This window comes from Glycine soja, chromosome 18 (assembly GCF_004193775.1).
Source record: "Glycine soja cultivar W05 chromosome 18, ASM419377v2, whole genome shotgun sequence".
Lineage (NCBI taxonomy): Eukaryota > Viridiplantae > Streptophyta > Magnoliopsida > Fabales > Fabaceae > Glycine > Glycine soja.
Window position 1 is genome coordinate 46674907 of NC_041019.1, and position 6509 is coordinate 46681415.

A 6509-nucleotide genomic window follows, 5' to 3' on the forward strand; every position below is an offset into this window, starting at 1 on the left:
TTTCCAGGGGTAATTTTGGAAATAAAAAAATGTTGGGTGTATAAGAAAATCTTGGTGCCTAAGGATTGCTTAAGATAGATACTGGCCCGGAGTAAAAAAAGACACGTTATTTCGGATTTTTTTTTCTTCTTAAAAGTAAAAATAAGACATAATTTACAAAAAAGACTAAAAGTGGTTTTAAGAAGTACTTTTTCATAGATAAAAAAATTAAAAAGTTTTATGAGTATTTTACTTGGAGAAAGCGTATGATAGAGTGCCTAGAGAGATTTTGTGGAAAGCTCTAGAGAAGAAAGGGGTTAGGGTTGCATATATTCGAGCTATCCAAGATATGTATGATAGGGTATCGACTAGTGTTAGGACACAGGGTGGAGAGTCAGACGATTTTCCCATCACAATTGGTTTACATCAAGGGTCAACCCTTAGCCCCTACCTTTTTACCTTAATTCTGGATGTCCTCACGGAACAAATCCAAGAGATAGCGCCGAGATGCATGCTTTTTGCAGATGACATAGTCCTCCTTGGAGAGTCGAGGGAGGAGTTGAATGAGAGGTTGGAAACTTGGAGACGAGCTCTAGAAACACATGGCTTTCGCCTAAGCAGAAGCAAATCGGAGTATATGGAATGTAAGTTCAACAAAAGAAGGAGGGTTTCTAACTCAGAGGTGAAAATAGGAGACCATATTATCCCTCAAGTCACACGGTTTAAATATCTTGGGTCTGTAATACAGGATGATGGGGAAATTGAAGGGGATGTGAATCATCGCATTCAAGCAGGATGGATGAAATGGAGAAAAGCATCGGGGGTGTTATGTGATGCAAAGGTACCGATCAAGCTAAAGGGAACGTTTTATCGGACTGCGGTAAGACCGGCGATTTTGTACGGAACAGAATGTTGGGCGGTCAAGAGTCAACATGAGAATAAAGTAGGTGTAGCGGAGATGAGGATGTTGCGGTGGATGTGTGGTAAGACTCGACAGGATAAAATTAGAAACGAAGCTATTAGAGAGAGGGTTGGAGTAGCGCCTATTGTAGAGAAGATGGTGGAAAATAGACTTAGGTGGTTTGGGCATGTAGAGAGAAGACCGGTAGACTCTGTAGTGAGGAGAGTAGACCAGATGGAGAGAAGACAAACAATTTGAGGCAGAGGAAGACCCAAAAAGACTATAAGAGAGGTTATCAAAAAGGATCTCGAAATTAATAGTTTGGATCGAAGTATGGTACTTGATAGAACATTATGGCGGAAGTTGATCCATGTAGCCGACCCCACCTAGTGGGATAAGGCGTTGTTGTTGTTGTTGTATGAGTATTTTACTTATATTTTTCCTTCTTTTTTGTTATTTCAAATCACCTAAGAAAACGTAGAAGTTAAAAAAAAAATAGAGCCCTTACTCCTAATAGGATTTACACAGATAATAAGCAAAGGTAAGAAGTACTTTTTCATAGATAAAAAAATTAAAAAGTTTTGAGTATTTTACTTATATTTTTCCTTCTTTTTTGCTATTTCAAATCACCTAAGAAAACGTAGAAGTTAAAAAAAAAATAGAGCCCTTACTCCTAATAGGATTTACACAGATAATAAGCAAAGGTAAGAAGTATGTAAAAGAGAATAAAAGTGATTAGAATTGGTATACTAGTTGAGTACCAAGTTTTTGCATTGCAGCACTCAGACCATGTCGACCGTACGTTATACGTACATGCAGTCTATCTCTTCAATCTTCAGCAACCTTTAGTTAAAGTAATAGATCTTTACCTTCGGTAACTTGCTGAATGTTGATGTTGACAAAATGTCGTAAAAAGAGGATCTTGCTTAAGAAATATCAAAAGGTGATTTATAGTGCATCACTTTTAACTACTATTAGATTCATCTAGTTTCTATCTTAATTCCATACATTCTCTGCACAAGATTAATTTTTCCCACTCCTAAAAAAAATAAAAATTCCCCAATTCCCACCAGCCTCCACAGCCTCTCTTCACCACTGCAACACCAGTCGGTGGCCATTGCAACCTCTTCGATCTTCATGAACTCTAACTTCTCCAAAGATATCATGACGATGTATTGCAAAAAGAAAAAGAAAAAAAAAGGATATCAAGAAATAGAGGATCTTAAACAACTTACCCATACCAAGCTATGATTGTTGAAGTGTACTTCACCTTTTACACCATTATAGGAGGCAATTTCACGAGGCTATCAAAATAATCAACAAAACATAATTGGAACATGATAACATCTATAACCCGAACTTCACCAGATCCACCAACCAACTACCTACCACACCCTCTGATTTTCCTCTGAAAATGGAAAAACCAAAACAACATTCAAACCAACCATATCAGCAAAATTAAAAATGAAATAATTTGCAATTCCAGTTGCAGCAAATGCGTTCCACCAAAATTGAGCACGAACAAGGTGCAAAAGTATAACAGATATATAATAATTGCACCAAACACAATCATAAAATGCAAGTATAGGGGACAATTATCAAAGAGAAATGCTTTTTCAAAGGTTTCTACAAAGCTTAAATTGTATTATTCTTTAACCTCCATTGATTATAATTTTTAAACCAATATTTTTTTCAAAGTAACCTCAATAGGATTTGCGCTCAATCACTACTCTGAGACTGACTCCCTAGCTTAGCACGTTACTAAACCTTTACAAGGTTTGTGTTTTTGAGTTTAAGGCTGCATTTATAGAGTAGATAAACAATAGAGAGCTACTCAAATAAATCCAAATGAGATTACAACGGAATATCAAAAAAGATGGGTTATAAACTAAATGTTTAATTAGAAATAAGAAAATGTAGAATAACAACACTTTGACATGATTGTTCTTCAATACACTACTGCAAATTGTGTTTTGTAATTATTAGCCATTAGAAATGTCAATAGACTATATGCAAAAAGTCGTTCTTTTTTTACAACGTAGAAAAATTTTGATGGTTGTATATACTTTTGTGAACATTCTAAAACAAAACTTTAGAAACATAGTTTCTAAGATTTGACGATTGATTTTCTATAAACTGAAACTTAAATAGAAAAATAAAATCTTTAAATATTTCTTCAATTTGTCTTCTAGTGAACATCACATTAGGTTGCATTGCAGCTCTTCTTGAAAATATTTCTTCAAATTTCTTGAAAATTAAGAATTGACAATCTTTGTTTCTGAAATTGTATGTGAGAAGTTAACTTTTTTATACAAACCCTCTATTCTTAAGAATGTCCCAAACAATTTCAAGGATGTTTGAGCTTTGTTAGATTTATGGTCTCTCATCATCACAATATCTTCAAGAGAAAGTTATAAATTTTAGTCAAGTAATTTGATCTCCAAGAGAGTACGCTTTGAACTTTCTGATGCAAAACTTGGTCCATAACTTGAGAAATCTTTAAGAATAAGACTTTTTTTTAATTAATTGTACTAGTTTGAAATGATCTTTAAAAGCCAAGTTTGCTTAAGCAACTTCTTGCAATCAAATTTCTTAACTTGCAACTATTATGAAAACCAACAAAACACACACAAAGCAACAAAAATAACAAAACCATGAAGACACTACTAAAAAAAATATTTTTAATGATGCACATTCTAAGACGGTTATGCGGAACCAACTTAGAATGTCACGTGGTGGCAATTTTGTAATTAGAGGAAATGAAAACCACGATGATTTTACGTAAAACCGTCGTGGTTTTCATTCCCTCTAATTACAAAATTTTCACTACGTCACCTTTCAAATCCCTAACTCACCCGTGCATGCCCTCTTCTCCACAAACCCTACATTTGTCGCGTCCTTTTCTCCATCCCTTTCTCTTTCTCCTTCGCTTCTTCTTCCTTCGCACCTTCCTTCTCCTTGGCCTCTTCTTCCTTTCCCGCACTGGTTCTTCAATTTTCAGTGTTACAGTAGCGTCGTTTAGTGTTTCTTCCTCTTCCACAATGACGACGTCGTTTTGGGTAGTAGTATCCTCTGCCGTGTCGCCTTTTGGTGGAACGCCCTCTACCACGACAACGTCGTTTGGCGCAGCGCCCTCAGCTCCTATGACATTGTTTGTCGTAGCTTCCTCAATGGCCACAACAACATCCACGACTATGTTCAAAGGAGCGTCTACTGCTTCAGCGATGCCATTTGCTGCAACGTCCTCAGCTTCAACGATGTCATTTGGAGTGGCATCCCCAACTTCAACGATGTCATTTGGTGGAACGTCCTCTTCATCGACACAAGAGCTTTTGCAGCAACAACGTCGTTTGGTGGCTTTTAATGTGAAATTTCTCAATTCTCTATTGTAAGAACCATCAATTTTGTGTTGTTTTTTTTTCTTTGATCATGTTTCTTCAAGTTTATGATGATATTAATTATGCATTCAGAAAATTTTCTCTTTTTTCGTATTCCTTGGGTTGAAAAATGAAATTGAGTCTTAAGGAGATCAAGAAACTAGACATGCACAATGTTGGCTACCTTGCATAGAAACGCCTTGCTCATGGTTTAAGTCTCAATTATGTTGAAATTGTGGCTCTCATACCAACACAAGTCTGTTTATGTTCCTATTTGGTATCTATATTTATTGAGTCTTAGGACCAAATATTGTGTTGTAATCCAATTTTATATCTTAACAATTGACTATTATTTTAAAATGTTGTTGATCTGTTGTAACAAAATTGTGTTTATGGTATGATTCCTTGTCTTCAAAGATATAGAAAATACAGTCAAGTGTCAGGGATCGCTTCCAAAGCATTTTTACTGATCATAAAAAGCTCAAATTGCAACTAGAATCTCACAAAAATGAGCTCCAGTTATGGAAAGTTGAATTGGAAAAACGTGAGGCACATAACGAAAGTGAAAGAAAAAAGTTGGCAGAAGAAATTGAGGAGGTATAGTGTTTTTCTTTTTTCTTTTTTTTCTTTTTTTGTTGCATTTCCTGTAGTATGTTATGATTGAAATTCCTATGAAATTAAGATTGAAGAAATAATATTTATTATTTTAGGTTGATTGATTATTATGGTTGGTATATATATGTTTAAGAGCTTTCAAGGAAGGAGTCTCCTACCAAGATCAATCGTTTTCCATTTTTATTTATTGGGTTTCATTATCATGAAATGATTGGTTTAAAAAAATTGATGAATCTGGTTTCTATTTTTTTTCTAAGTAACGTACCTATAGGCCTGAAAGAGCATTGGGGGTACAACAGCACCAAGTGCCCCCTTTTTTTGTGAACACAATCACTCAACAATGCGCTGGCAATGGTCTTGCAACCCTTACTATATCATAATCTTTTAGGTATCTATGATTTCTTAAGCACTTAATAGCTTGTGAATACCATGTTCAGAATTCTAATTGATTTGTTTTAATTAACATTCAAAGTAATAATGGAACCGACAAAATTATTTGGTATTTCAAGTTCTTATTATATTGTTGAATTGTGCTAGGGCTCAAACTTCAGTGTCGTGTAGCTTGTTGGCTCACTTGTGGCAAGGTAAAAACTCTAAACATTGTAGCTTAATGCTCTTTGATGGTAAAAGTAGACTAATTTTGAGGTTTTTTTGTTCACAATGAGTTAGAAGTTTTAGCTTGTATTTTATGTCCTGAATAATACAAATCCAAGAATTTCTGCTGCCAGAAGTAGCTTGTTTATCATAACTTTCATTGTTTCAAATTAAGATGTTTAATAACTTATTCATATAAAGTAAATTTCCTGGATCTTGAATACATGATGCATCAATGCTGCATTTTTCAATGAATGAAGTTGTATACCATGTTGTTACTAATATATTCACTATGGATTAGCATTATGCAATTTTTTACTACTGGCAAGATCATGTGGGCTTTATTATATTAAGGTTGAGGAATTTCAAGAATTTGATTCTTCTATAAGCTTTTTTATACTTATATCTTTTGCATGCTGAAATATTGTTAACTGATGCCAATAGGTGGAGGGAATTCAAGATCATGCAAATGAGGGTGGAGTAACCCAAACTCATGGTGGCATATACTGAGTGATCCTACATGCTAGATGTAATGCACTACTTTTCTCCCTTAGTTAACACATTAATTTTTACTTTCATGCCACATGATGTTCTTAATCATATGATATTATGATATATTAAAAAGTTATGCAATGTGGTAAATTTTTTAAGTTAATTTATAATCGGGAACTTATGGATAGCAATCTTATAAACTAACATCACCACATGTGCCATGGTTTGAGGTGAAATTGTCTTGACTTTTCTCTTTTTTCCCATCTTGCTACACACTTTTTTTTTCTAAAAGTGGACCCTCCAAGGACTTTGTATTGGTGAGTGATTTTATGATCTTTATCTCAAATAAAATGGAAAGGTATTGACAATTCTTACATTATTATTCTTGATCGATGAATATCAGGATTTATTGTTTTTATTTCTATAATTTGGCTTTGCTTCTGGTAGATAGTTGTGTCATTTCTTGTGAAATATATTAGCAACTAATTATGATTTACTTTTCAAGTATGATGAACAATTTGTTTTTAGTTTATGGTATACTTTCAAGCACC